Source organism: Hesperophylax consimilis, chromosome 16 (genome assembly GCF_061612785.1).
Source record: "Hesperophylax consimilis isolate HC1 chromosome 16, BYU_Hcon_1.0, whole genome shotgun sequence".
NCBI lineage: Eukaryota > Metazoa > Arthropoda > Insecta > Trichoptera > Limnephilidae > Hesperophylax > Hesperophylax consimilis.
Window position 1 is genome coordinate 15792374 of NC_142851.1, and position 15319 is coordinate 15807692.

The window sequence follows — 15319 nt, forward strand, 5'->3', positions numbered from 1 at the left end:
TGAAGTAGAGTTTTAATATTACTTAGGTTTAGCCTTAATTTCCGTAAATATTTAGCGATAGCACTATCGATAAACTGCTGTTCAAAATTAGGATTAAAAATGGTCAAGATTAGAGTGTATGCTCTAAATTCTCTCTGCGGGGTAATAAATCTTAATAATCTTTGTTTTGGTTGACTTAACGTCTAGTAATAATTATTGATTAGATATTAGTTGTTATATTTATATAATTAGTTGAAACAATCATGATCCCCTCAAAGGATAAGTCATCTCGCCTGCAGCCGATGAGCCAGGACTTCATTATATTTATGTGGCGTAGTGGGATATAGCTGGAATTATTTGGACCAATTAATCATTATCTAAGTATTCTAAATTTATTCAATGTTTAAAAAATATGCGTATCAAAACATTACTTGCAATGCATACATTTATTTGTTGAACATGTTTTTTTTTCTTTTTTCATTAACTCCACACAGGAGGCCCTGAGGATGTTATCTTTAGGGATATATTATTTTATCTTTGGGGATGCTGTGTGTAGGTTTTTCTGAGGCTCTCCACTGAAGAAGTGAACATGGTCTTGAAGAGACATAGAGGCCCATAAATCGTTTTGATAATGAATAATAAACCATGCCAAACTGTAATAATAATTCTCTCCAAGGTAATAATATACCAGGGTGTCGCAAAAATAGTGTCAAGCGGAAGTCCAGAGGTAGAACACCCTAGCTACCCAAATCACCCCCATGTATGTTCCGAGATTTTTTGTAAGTTTCGAATTCTTTTCGCTTTTTTTTTTTTAGAAACCTTGTCGTACAAGAGATCATATAAGAGTGCGGGGCGTAGAGGCGTTTCTTCGTCTGTGGTTATTACAAACGAGTTGAGTTTACGCGAAAGAAGTTAAGGCGATGCACTACGTCGTGTAATATTTTAAATTGAGCCGCTATCAATAACAACCCTTATGAAGATTGCGATAAGGTTTAAATTCCCGCTTAACACCATCCGCCTGTTTTGATTTATGCAAGAAAAAAAACATGGCCACAAAGTGCCTTTTATTTTATTTTGTGGACGTTCAGGCATAAATATTTAAAAAAAAATCGATCATTTTATAAATAACTTAATTTGCCACATTATACAATAAAATTATAACCGAAAATGGGTTCGTAAGTAGGAGATTTTGAACTTTAAAGCAGTTTTTATAGGCCTTATACATTATTTTTTTCTGGGCTTATAAAAAGACTTATCTGAAAAAAAACTCGATCATTTTAAAGGCCAAGATGTATTCTACTCGCAGTATTTAATTAAACCATCTGAAACATTTCTAGGCGACCAAAATTTCAAACCAAAAACACATGATTTAGCATTACTACATATGGCATCGCCCTAAATATTTTGCGGAATTACGAACAAAATTGAGATATGCAAAAGAAAAACGAGTGACGTTCATGCGTCTGAAACAAAACTTTTTAAGAAGATGCATGGTTTGTATTGAGCACGTAGGTCGACTTTTTGAAAACTTTTTGTGATCAATAATTTTTTTTTAATTTTTTTTTTTATAGTGAATACCTCACAAGAGTCCCAACTGCTCCCGTCTGGAGCCAGTGAGACTATGGCATCCCCAATTGGGGGATGTTGTGAGGCTGAAGGTAAGTGGGGAAGGGAAAGAGGAAGGTGGGGAAGTACCTGGCTATTCAGATCTATTCACTAAACACGGCTAAAGCCATTTGGAGCAACGTTTCAATTCTGAATGGTGGTCTTACACCAGGGCGATACTGGTAGTATCTTCCACTCTGGAACGTGCCGCAAATATACTATATATTATTTTAATTAATTAATTGTGAAATAACACAAATTAATCAAATAAAATTTATTTGCGCACGCCGGGTTCGAACCCGCGACCTTCGGAATGGCAGTCCAATCCGTTACCACTGGACTATGCCGGCCGTCAAAAATAAACAATTAATGACAATTATTATTTAGTTTTTATTTAGCTCACCCTTTTCAACTGTTTTTTGGACTTATTATGCTTTCGAACAAATTTTAAGTAGAAATAGCTCAATGAAATTTACAGATTAAACTGTTGATGAAATTTGCAAGTTTAATCCGTATAATATAGTGGGTTGATGCATCAGTTAACACATTCAATATTATGATTCCTGTGTTTACTATTATTTCTAATACACAACTGCTGACCCTGTACAAATCGCAAGTGCGCCCTACTGTCGAATTTGGCAGCCATCTCTGGTCCGGAGTCCCTAAATACCTGAAAAAAACCCTTGACTCTGTGCAAAAATGGGCGGTCCGTTTGATAGATTCCCCAATCTTAACAAACGGACTGCAATCTTTAGAGCACAGGCGTCAGGTAGGTATGCTGTCCTTGTTCTATCGGTATTACAATGGAAGATGCTCTGAGGAACTAGCGTCATTGATCCCTTCGGCACCGGTGCGTAGTCGGGATACACGCCAAACGCGCGCCCAACATTTGTACACAGTTGACATTTGTCACATGAGAACGGGTCGCTTCTACGATTCGTTCTTAAGTTCAACAGCTCGGCTGTGGAACGAACTGCCGGCCTCTGTGTTTCCTCCCTCCTACAACATGGGACTCTTCAAGACCCATGTTCACTCCTTCCTCTCCACAAAAAGACCCCCCTACACAGCATCCCCAAAGATGACATAGGCCCTGAGGGAAATTATTTCCTTCAGGGCCTCCTGTGTGGAGTTAATATATAAAAAAAAAAATTAACGACGGTTTGACAAGAAAGCTTCAACATATTTCTATACTACGCCAACACATTTTGAAGTACAAGGTGGGGATATTGTTTTCCAATTATTCATCTCGATTCCGAGGTGATTCGTTCTGCTGTTATCACCAATGAATGATGTAACATTTTGCTGCAATTTATATTGTTTTTTGAATATATGTGCATACTCAGTAGCCTGGGCCGCCACTGTATGGCGAAAAAAAATTGACTTATTTCAATAAGCGCTACCGATAAAAAGTTGTCTAAGGTCTTTATTGTTAATAAAAAATTAAAAAAATCATTGAATGTTATCGTTTTTAGGTTCCATTTTGCGATCGAAAATTGATTAAAATACATTTTTTGTGAATTTTTCCCAAGTGATAAGGTAATGAAAGAGTTATAATTACAATTTTCACAATAATTTATTTAGTATTGAATGCTGTTTCAACATTAAGAATTTAACTCATAAATATTATAGATATCGTATAAAAATAAACGTAATCAATTATTCCGGTATGAAATCACGCTTAGTTTCAATTTTTGGCATATTTTTTCTTGAGATTATGGTGGTAGTAATAAGGCCTTCACTGTTCTTCTTGCCACACACTTTCGAAGATGCTTCAGTTACAACCTTCACACAGCGTTCTACCGATTGTGTGTGACAGGGGAATCTCTCAAATTTTATGAAAATGGAACTGATTTCTGAAGTTAGGTTAAGATCCTCCAGGTCTTGTTTTGTTACACCTTCTAAAATGGGAGGATATGTGATCGGCGTATCTTGCCAAGATATCATATCAATATAGCATTGTGTATTAAAATTCAATGTTGGTATTTTAAATGTTTGGAGCTCTGTCCGGGAAAACTCTCTGGCTTTCAACAAACGTCTTATCCCAAGTTCTTTGATGATAGGCGATTCATCGGTTATCATTGATTAGGCTAAATTTTTCGGATGAGCGTAGTTAGCATTTCGCTGTATTACGGGATAAATGATCACTTTTAATTCGTCCGGAAGATAGCCCGAATAGTTTATTATATTATAAATATGCCTCGCACCATCTTACCTCGACCCATGTAGTTTTATATCAAACCATATGGGAACATATACCCTCATGATAAATGTGGTTAATATGACCAGATTTTCTGATGGCATTGCGCACCCAATATAAAGTCGTAGGATACGACTCGCTGTAGTAAGCCATCGTGCATGTGACATCACTCCTGGGTTTCTTCTGGCAATATCAGGATGACAACGTTCGCTGGAAACTGTTTCGAAAATTTTTGATCGGTGCTTAAATCAGCATGCAGGACATCGGTCGAGTACTCCACATCAATATTTAAAAAAGATTAAACTGAATGTCTAATTATGAAGAGCCGAACCTACGGGGCCGGAAAAAGCACGAGGTCCAGTAGTTGTGCCATCCAACTTAAAAATCAAATGGCGTAGAAGCAGCTCGTTGCAATGAAAAAGACAGATCAGCCACTGTACTGGACGATTTAAGTGTCTCTCCATCGTTCGAATCACACCACCAGTTGTTCCCGTGTTAACATTTGTACCATCACAACCAATTGCTTTTAAATGGTCAAGTGAAATGTTTTGACAAGCAAAGTATTCTATAATTGCTTTGGTTATATTAACGGCAGTGCCTGACCTAGGGGTAATATGGGTCAAGAAACGAGATCCTGGTTCCACGATTAACGATACGTGTTCTTCAAGTACCGTGCTTTTATAGTATTTTTGTCCTTTTTTTATATTAACCAAAGTCTTGTCCTTTCGACCATCAAAAAATAATCCACTTACTTTATCTTAGTCTTTGATTTCATGAGTATAGATCTGGTACGCAAACGTGCGCGACGCAGTCTATTTTTATCTATTACTTTATTAGTATTATTCCGCGTTATTATGTTGCAATCATTTAAGACGGCAGAAACGATTGCTGCACCAGCTCGATCCGATATCCTGAACCTGTCGCAGATCTTGGAGAGAACTGTAAAAGATGGAGATTTGCTGGTCGTCGGAAAAGTAGTGGTATTAGTTTTATGTGGCCTACTTGATTTTGCGATCGCAGAAGATGATTTTGATGTTGAAGTGGAAGATAATGATACACTGTCTACAAATTATTTTTCTTCACAAACCTGGTATTTTATTTTAGTGAGATCTTTTCTCTTTCTCTTCATAGATTTTTCCATTTGTTTCGAAGTCGGTGTATCAACACTGCCGATGAACATCTTTCTCTCACCTCTTTGGTCTTCCAAAAACTGTTTTTCTTTAAGGGAAACTTTCCTTGCTTTTGAACAAGTACAATAATTGTCTTTACATACAAGAACAAATATCAAACAGTCGGGAGCTTATTTCCTTAAATTAAGATACTTTTTTTTTGAAACAGGAACTGCGTGCGGGAATTTTTTTGTGTCGTATAACTACAAAAATAATAGATTCTAGTTATATACAGTAAAGCTACATACTTTATTAAAGAAGATTTCATAAATGCACATGATTAAACTGATCCAGAATACTTTATAATGAGACTGAAAAAAACTAATTTTTGGCATATTTTCTCCAACTTTAAAGGCAAAGTGGAGCCTTAAGATATTTTTTGATTTTTTTAAAAGTATATTATTTTGATGTTTTAGATACAAAGACAACTTTTTATAAGTAGCGTCAAATGGAATTCTGAAGAAAAAAAAATCGGCCCACACTAATACTCAGGTTCTGAACTCTGAACAAATATTCATCAGAAGTGTTATGTACGAGTACACCGATTTGATAGAAAACCGGTATCGCCAATTTGCGTAAGACCTTTCAACCCTTGGGCCCCAGATAAGCCAACGGTAGACCTCGCGTCCTAACAAGTTTGTTTGTAATTTAAAATATCTTATTTGATAAATCAAAACCGAATTTTCCTCTGATTTGTATGTAGGTAGGTACATAAACACTTGGGAATTATGTCTACAGGAGGGTAAATGTAGGTAACTCCGTTAACGACTAACATGACTGAACGAGCTAACAAAAAACTGTCCATAGTAGCGAAGCTATATGAAGCATAAAACCCAGATGCGTGGCAGTGAGGCATGGAACTAGCAGAGGAATGATGAAAGTAGACTGATTGCTGTAGAAATGATATATATGTATGGTCATGTCAAAAATGTACAACAAAATGCAAAACTATTGTAATAGTAAGATTAAGAAAGGGGCGCTCAGTTTGTTTGGGCAAATGTGAATTGTAGAAGAAGTCGGGGACGCCCGAGGAAGACATGGCACGATCAAGTGAATCAGAGAGTTGAGTCGGGCCATGTCAAGAGTCAGAATATTAGATGAGTTTATTGAGACGATGTATGAATGTGGATGAGGCAAGAAGTGTATGCCAAGACCGAGTTGTTTGGTGATCCATCCTCTCTGCCTACCCCTGGGTAGAAACGGCGCGAAGGTTAGTTAGTTACTTACTTAAATACCTACTTACTTATTTATATACCATATATTTTATGTAACATTTTTTTTTATTTCAAATAATTTTCAAAGGAACAATTCACGAGTATTTTTTTAAATCTTTCTTCCGACATTGAAAAAAAATGCGAATAGGAAAGTCCAAATAAACACGACGACAACGGAAATCATTATAAGGCCGTGAGAATCTGAAATCATATATAATTTACTATAAATAGATACGTTTTGTTGTTTATACTTATTATTGTTTATGTAGATAGTATTTAATATCTTGATGGTGTGTAAATACATATGTTGGTATTATTACTTGCATCTGGGAAATATTTTCTACTTCCTTGTTAGGTAAGAACAACTTATTTATAAAATAATGTATACAAACACGTAGGTGTTTATATAGACTTATTAAAATACTTAAACTCCCGTCTTCCAGGAATGCATTGCATAATTTAATTTATATTGTTATTAGTAGTTTTTTGAACAGTAAATTTCGTGGCCAAAATAATATTTTTTCTAATTTTCTCTTATTTATTAAATCAAAACCAAAATTTCACCTGAAATCTTATAAGATTTTAAGCAGGTATCTACTTAAATACCCGCCTACTTAATTATGAACTATATATTTTATTCAACATTTTTTTTTAAATTTCAAATAAGAAATTATACAATTTGTTCAATGAAACGTCTCTATATCAATACAATTCTTTTTTGGAATTTTTTTCAGGCAGGTCCAACGTCCAAAGAAACTCGACGATTTCACATTTGAAAAAAAAATCTTTACTGAACTATTAAAACGGCAATTGTCTTGAAATGGAAACGGATCGTACAAACAAATTTACAGAGAGAAAATGAAAAATGTTCGACTTGAATCAGGACTAATTTTTCAAATTGTTCTTGGGAGCTTTTCGGTATTTAAAAAAAAAATGTGGATGACTCTTTTGACCGCTTTTTAAATTCGATGGAAAGTTTACGGTAATATTGTAGATCTTTGAGATAAAATGTAAGCTAATTTTGCATCACATTGCGGGGACCGTAAAACGTAAAGTATTTCCTGACACCCGGTCCCTGAAACAACCATAGATAAATCGCAATGAGGAACCGAATAATGGGTAGCGCCCCGACTATCGAGGACCCAGTTGTCTGTTTTGCTTTTCGGTGACATTTGATCTATAGCGAAACACCGCACCGGGACAACTAGAGGTAGAAGACATACATTTCGATTTATGCAACCATCTACACCGCTAGTGTCAATCCACCACGGCATGTCACCTGTTTTTGCTGATCTGCCCATGCCAGTACTGTTTTGATCACTCTTACTTCTGCTTTCAATTTCAACTGTCATCCCCTATTCATTGGGTAATTTTAGATGAGTATCTACCGCATACCAGAGGTTGGATATGTTTTGTTCGTAATTTATATTCTGCCTCCACACCATCCTATTAATTAAATTTATTGATTTGTCAATTATTAAATAGTTCTGGGTATAAATCACATTCTTGCGGGACTCCTTTCTCAACTTCAAACTCTTGATAATATCATGGTTTTGGTTCTAGCTACCGCCCCACGGTTGCCACGTTGGCTCATGTGTCATCTGAATTAGAACACACACGTAGCTTTCACCACAAACGCTTTTATTATATCATACTAGCTGAAGTCCCGGCGTTGCCCGGGTTTTACGTAGAGTTTTTTAAAATCAGATTTAGATATTAATTTTCCTCTTATTTTGAACGTCAAGTATGAAAAATTTCCTCAAGAAGTATCAACATACTGATTTAAGGGCTGGGAAAAGGGGATGGGTGGTTTTTCTAAATCTCATGTAAACAGTGACCTTCCTATTGTTTTGTAGGTCGCGAGTGCAAAACTTCATCTATCTCGGAAAATAACTGTATTAAATAAATGTGATAAAAATCCACGCTACCCGCCACGTTCACCATTCACGTTCTTTATACATATAAATAGATAGATATATAATCAAAACCAAATTTGTAACACTTTCAAGAAGTAATGCAATAAATAGAAGGCCGATATGTATCTTCTATGAATCCAAGTGATACATTTTGTAAAATTTTGAGAAGAAAATAAAATATATAAGAATGATTCTCAATATATCTTCGCCAATAAATGGGTAGCTAGTAGGCACACCTACCTTTTGGCAGTGCAAAATAACCTGATTCGTCACAACCTCATGTTCTGGATGATGCAATAGCGTAACATTTTGCGTAAGCCAAAAGTGAGGTTCATTTGCTGATATTTACGGGTCAAGACGAACTTTTTAGCTTCGATAAAAATGGAAGATAGTTTTACGCATTTTAAATAACATTTTTTTTGCAAAAGGTCTTTGGACGAAACGTTACGCCAACACGGCGGATATACAGATTAAAAAAAACAATGAGTGTTTTAATTACCTTTGTTAAACAGTGTGTCCGGGGGTAAAGTGCACTACCTGTTGATTCTGGGGAGTTGATTCTACACGATAGTACAAGTAAAAAAGATAAATAAAATTTTCGAAATTTCAACGTTTTTAGGTTATGAAGTTGATTTGTTTGAGTGGGAAAATAAATATTCTTCTACGGAAAAATATTTTTGTATGGGAAAATAAGCATTGGAATTTCGAAAAAAGTTATTTAGCTTTTTTACTTGTACTTTACCCCCTTTACCCCTAAACACCCTGTATACATTATTACAAAATTCTCTCTGCATTCGCAATTTGGGCCACCTAACCAAATGCAGTTTCTGGTTTTAGTAAGTTTTATTACATTTTGAAAATAATAATTATACTTAATAAAGTTGAGCGCAGAAATAGAAGAATTTATGCTTGCTATTCAGGAGAGAGTCATTAATACGAAAAATTATAGGAAGCATATAATCAAAGATACAAATCAAATTGATGATTTGTGTAGAAAATGTTTGGCTTTTCCGGAAACTATAGGAACATATTATATCGGGATGTTCTATATTAGCACCGTCCGAGTATACATTTAGGCACAATCAAGTTTTAAAAATAATTCACCAAAGTTTGGTAATTAAACATTACTAACATAACTTACGTCCGAAACCAGACTTCTCAAACTATCAGATAGAAGATTTCTAACTGATATATTATTTTTATTCAAAATTATCAAATCTCTCATTGACAGCCCTGAATTATTTTAACTATTTATATGAATGTACCTGCCCGACAAACTCGAAGCAAAGACACTTTTAAATGTAACAATAACCTCAATACTAACTACTCTATGTATTCACCAATTCCAAGAATTCATCACCTTGCAAACAAATACTGTGAACTTATTGATATATTTGGTGTTAATAACTTTGTGAGTTTCAAAAGGCAACTAATTTCAGACCTATTTGCTAGTTATTAACTTGTATTATTTATTATCTTTTTAAAAAAAGTCTTGTCTCTATTCCTTCCAACGTTTAACTCACATACTCCTTAGTTTATTTGTTATTTATTTTTTTGGACGCATATTAATTAGTGTATGCATGTACGGTCATACTTGATATGTATATTATACTTTGATTTACTTTACCATTTCAAGTACTATTATTTAAATTCAATATTAATTACGGCGTTGGTATTTTGCCATTACTTATTAGTTTTTTTCTCTATATATACAACAGACATTATTTTTCTTCTTTTTTAAACATATGTTTTATAATACATTACTAGTAAATTATATTTATCTATTTTATCCATGTATTATGTTACACTTACATACATATACTGTCAATTTACTATGTAAAAGCCCGATAGGGCGTTAATGAATAATAAATAAATAACTTGATTGACTGCCGTAATATACCATACCATATTACGAATACGAACCAAATTCATTTTTAAAAAAGGAATTTTATAAAATATATTATGATAAAACTATACTAACAGACCGAACGATTAGTCATAATAGACCCGATATAGTTTTACATGAAAAAATAAAAAAAATAAACTTATATCGTTGATGTCGCTATTCCAAATTCCTGTAATATTCAAAAATCTGTTAATGAAAAAATAAGAAAATACACAGATTTAGGAAATGAAATTAAAGAATTTGGCATTCTCAGACTATAAGAATATTACCATTTGTTATTTCGGTTACTGGCATTATACATAACTCCCTCATTAAAAATTTAGGCGTATTAGATCTATCAAAAAATTTATATATAAAGATGCAAAAGTCGGTCATTTTGAATACATGATCAGTAAGATTTATAGGCCCTGTTAGGAGTTCTACCGAGCCGAACCCTTTGATATGAAAATATCTGGAGTCGGTGAATTATTTTCCCATTTGATCTCTGGTGAGTTGACGTGTTGTTCTTGTATTGTATTTATTTTGCTTATATAATTCACTTGCATAATGTTGATTGACTAGATGATCATTTGTGGAAAAGTGTGTGGAAGGGTTTAGTTTTTCCTATGGGGAAGATTTAACCCGGACATAAAGTCAGAAAAAAAACTGGATTGGCCGTAAATTTAATAATGCCGAGCGGGAAAGAACAAAGCAATCCAGGCGGTCTGGCGAAACCAAAACAGCAACCCACGACAACGTTGTAGAGACCTAAACGAACTTGACTACGAATCGGTGATCGCGGGTTCTTAGTAAATTTTATTTGGTTAATTTGTGTTATGTCAAAATCAATTAATTTAAAAATAATGTATTTTTGGCCCGTTCCAGGGTGGAAGATACTCTAGTATCGCCCTGGTGTAAGACCACCATTCTGAATCAAAACGTTGCTTGAAATGGCTTTAGGCTTGTTTGGTGACCAGATCTGGTCTATAGCCAGCTACTTCCCCGCCTTTCTCTTTCCCATCTCCTCCCCCTCCTCACTACCTTCAGCATTACAACATAGCCTAATTGGGGATGTCATAATCTGAATGGTTTCAAAAAGTTGGGAAGTGTTGGGACTCGGTACTTACATAAAAAATACCTTTGATAATCAATTAATAGCTTTTTGATAATTATTTGAAGGATCAACTTTTCACCCAAGTGCCTCAGTATCGAAAAAATAACATTTTAATGTGCTCTTGTTTTTAGTTTTTTCGTCATTTTTCGAACAATTTTGTTAGAACACAGACCGTAATTTAGTTTATAATTAAATTGGTCTCCTTAAGACGTCATCAGCTGTATTTTACATATTTTTCATTCCAATTTTTCACCTATTAGTTAAACATTTCTGAAACACCAAATTTCCATATTGAAAAACATGGATATTTAAAAAACAGTCTTAGTAGGTCATATTATAACTTTATCCCCAGATCGATACAGAATATCAATCCAACGATTAAACCGTTTTGGAAAATCTCCAATTTTCTGAAAACTTTAGTTTACAAACTAATACTGCCTGAAATCCACAACACCGTTCAAAATGTTCAATAAATGTTGTTGTAAAACCTTTTAGATATTTCCCAAAAGTAGTTGATACTCAGTTACATTTATTATTGCATGCATTTAATTTCGATCTTTCATAAATATATTTTTTTTACAAGATTCTTGCGACTAACTGGGAGGATAGTTTGTTGAGAATATATAATTATTTTACATAAAAATACGGTTATAATTTTGATTTTGAACTCATTTTAAACGATTCCTCTTATGAATTCGTGGTTAAGGCGATGCACTACGTCGTGTAATATTTTGAATCGAGCCGCCATCAATAACACTCCTTACGTAGATGGCGATAAGGCTTAAATTCCCGCTGTTTTGATTTAGGCGAGAATAAAACATGGCCAAAAAGTGCCTTTTATTTTATTTTGTGAATGTTCAGGCATAAATATTCAAATGTTTTCCGATCATTTTATAAATAACTTAATTTGCCACATTATACAATAAAACCATAACCGAAAATGTGTTCGTAAGTAGGAAATTTTGAACTTTAAAGCAGTTTTCATAGGCCTTATAAATTATTTTTTTCTGGGCTTATGAAAAGACTTATGTAAAAAATACTCGATTATTTCAAAGGCCAAGATGTATTATACTCGCGGTATTTATTTAAAGCATCTGAAACATTTCTAGGCGACCAAATTTTGAAACCAAAACACATGATTTTGCATTGCTACATAGTGCATCGCCTTAAGTAGATAGGTACTCCAGGAAAACATACCCAAAGTGCACTTTGTTGGTTATTAGATTATTGCAAATATTTAATAATTATTTTTATAAGCAATAATTATTAGCCTGAAACACTCATCCACATTGAAAAATCTCCTGATAAAAGATACATGACGCCAACGGGACTTGAACCCGTGTCCTTTCGATTTCCGGTCGACAGCTCTGACCACTGAGCTATGGCGGCTTATCTCTTATTCGCGAAATAATTCAATATATACTAGTGTTTCATTCAACAATAAATTACTGCTTGTTACATTTTTTCACCTGAAACAACCAACTTTATTTTATATGAGAAAGGCATTTTAAGTGCTAACTCTCTCACTAGATGGCGTCGAGACAAATTGTCTACATTTTTTGGTGAAGATACTAGAACTTGTCAAATATTAATTTGATTTTTCAATGTGGATGTGTGATTCAGGCTAATAATTATTGCTTATGAAAATAGTTGTTACCCTTTGTGCTATGCATAAAAAATCTTGTCTTAAACATTAGTTTACCAAAAAAAATAAATAATAAATATTTAATAGTTTATAACGAAAGCACTACAGATGCTAGCGGACGGGAATAAAAAAAAACGATAACATTAGGAGTCATGAGACATTTTAAATTGCGTATCTATTATTGTCACATTCAACCAAAAAATCACATACAGTTCATTGACTTGCGTATGTATTATTAAAAGATAAAAAAACACGGCGAAAAATAATTCGGTCGATAGGTAGCTAAAGAACACAGAGTTCATGTTATGATTTATTTCTATGTATTATGGCAATACTATTTTTGTTCATCTTCTTCTAATATATAAATTTGGATGTATGCAGGTATGTATGTGTCATTAGTGGGTATACCTACCAATTTGGAATATGCGGATAAAAAAGCAAATGACACTCAAAGTATCTTTGACCTTTTCGCTGATTCCTTTAAAAATGTTTATGACTGTGTCATTCCAACTTTTGTTAATGCTAGATCAAATTTTGTTGCTGATCAAAATCTTAATTTATCTCTTGTTCACATTGAACTACTGGATCAATGCAAAAGTGGTGGACCCCATAATATACCTCCTATATTTTTGATTAATTGTGCCACCAATCTAGCATATCCTTTGTATTTGATTTTCAATCAATCTCAATCAATCAATCAATCAACAAACAGGATGTTATCCTAATACATGGAAATTCAGTTTCCTCACCCCCAATTTCAAAAAGGTGATAAGACACGAAGTGGTTAACTATAGACCACATTTAGGAACGATCTTGTTTTTGTTAATGATTTTTTATATATTTTTGATGATGTTCATGTTCTAATGTTTTGATAGATGATCTAAAATTATTAAAGGCAATAAGACATGTTATTGTTTGTATAAATAACATTTTCAAACTTTTTATATGGTGCTTATGACGTGTGGTAAAATTATGTAAAACGATTATGACCGTGTTAAATAGGGAGATACGGATAATCTTGCAAGGCTTGATGTAAGGGTAATGGATAAGATTAAGGACGGGTTGTTTCACAGAATTTGGAAATTTTATTTCTGTGAAGTTCTATTCAAGTTATGTAATTATGTCATCATTGGCTGGTTGTTTAATAATAATAGAACTTGAATGGTACATTCACAGAACTTGAACTTGAAGAATTATTTAAATTCTGTGAAACAACCCGACCTAAGCAAGAAAACTTAAGTGAATTAGATACGCAGGGCTGATGACTGGAGAAAGGAGTTTAAGGCATCGACAAACAATGGTTGAGGAGATTAAATGACGTTGAAGAGGAGAAGTCGGGACGCCGGAGGAAGACATGTCACGATCAAATGAATAAAATCCTTATGTATGGTAAAATGAGGCGTATGTGTGGTAAAACCATGTATGACCATGATAAAAATGTGGAGATCTGAATATTTCTTGCAAGGCTGAAGGAATCATTGGATCAAACACTAATATTAAAACTGAGGCGAAGCAGGTAAGTAACAATGGTTTTCCTTTATTTTTATTACTTAAGGCGATGTACTACGTCGTGTAATATTTTAAATTGAGTCGCTATCAATAACAACCCTTACGTAGATGGCGATAAGGTTTAAATTCCCGCTTAACACCATCCGCCTGTTTTGATTTATGCAAGAAAAAAACATGGCCAAAAAGTGCCCTTTATTTTATTTTGTGGATGTTCAGGAATAAATATTTAATTTTTTTTCGATCATTTTATAAATAAATTAATTTTCCACATTATACAATAAAATATAACCGAAAATGGGTTCGTAAGTAGGAGATTTTGAACTTTAAAGCAGTTTTCATAGGCCTTTACATAATTTTTTTCTGGGCTTATAAAAAGACTTATCTAAAAACTACTCGATTATGTATCAAAGGCCAAGATGTATTCTACTCGCAGTATTTATTAAAGCATCTGAAACATTTCTAGGCGACCAAATTTTCAAACCAAAAACACATGATTTTGCATTACTACGTAGTATGGCATCGCCTTAACGTGGGAACTTTCCAAGACTTAATTTTTTATTACTTAACGTGGGAACTTTCCAATACTTTAATTAATATTTCAGTATCGTATATTATCTATTTTTTAAGATTCGTATATTTCACACGACACAAATAATTGCGATAAACTTTACTTATTTTTTACACGCCTCCTTGAAGTGTTCTTTATTAGATATTGATAAAGCCATTATGTGTAGGTATATAGAATTATAATTATTGCTGGTGTTATCAATTGTTGAATTCGTAGGTCGTTGAACTAAGGCGGATTCTGCCATGTGCTACGAACAATACCAATGTATACATTATTACAGTGTTATTAGAATAATGTATTTACCACACAGATATTTTATTATATGCTCCAAGTTATATAAAGGAAACTAAACGGCTATCGCCTAATCATCTCTCAGTAATAATTATTTTCCGAATAGACAAAGACGTTGAACTTTCGGTAATGGATGTTTAATTATTCTGTAATGCTTTACTAACCTTATATTTATGTTATCGTATCAGAATTCTTCTCCCATCTGGACCATTTCAGATGTTGCCTGC

At 33.7% G+C, this 15319-nt stretch overlaps 1 protein-coding gene across 1 annotated transcript in view; it reads left to right on the forward strand.

Moving 5' to 3' along the window:
• Naa40 (N-alpha-acetyltransferase 40) overlaps positions 1-15319 on the forward strand; it is a 72328-nt gene that overhangs the window by 32964 nt on the left and 24045 nt on the right. The window lies entirely within an intron of this gene.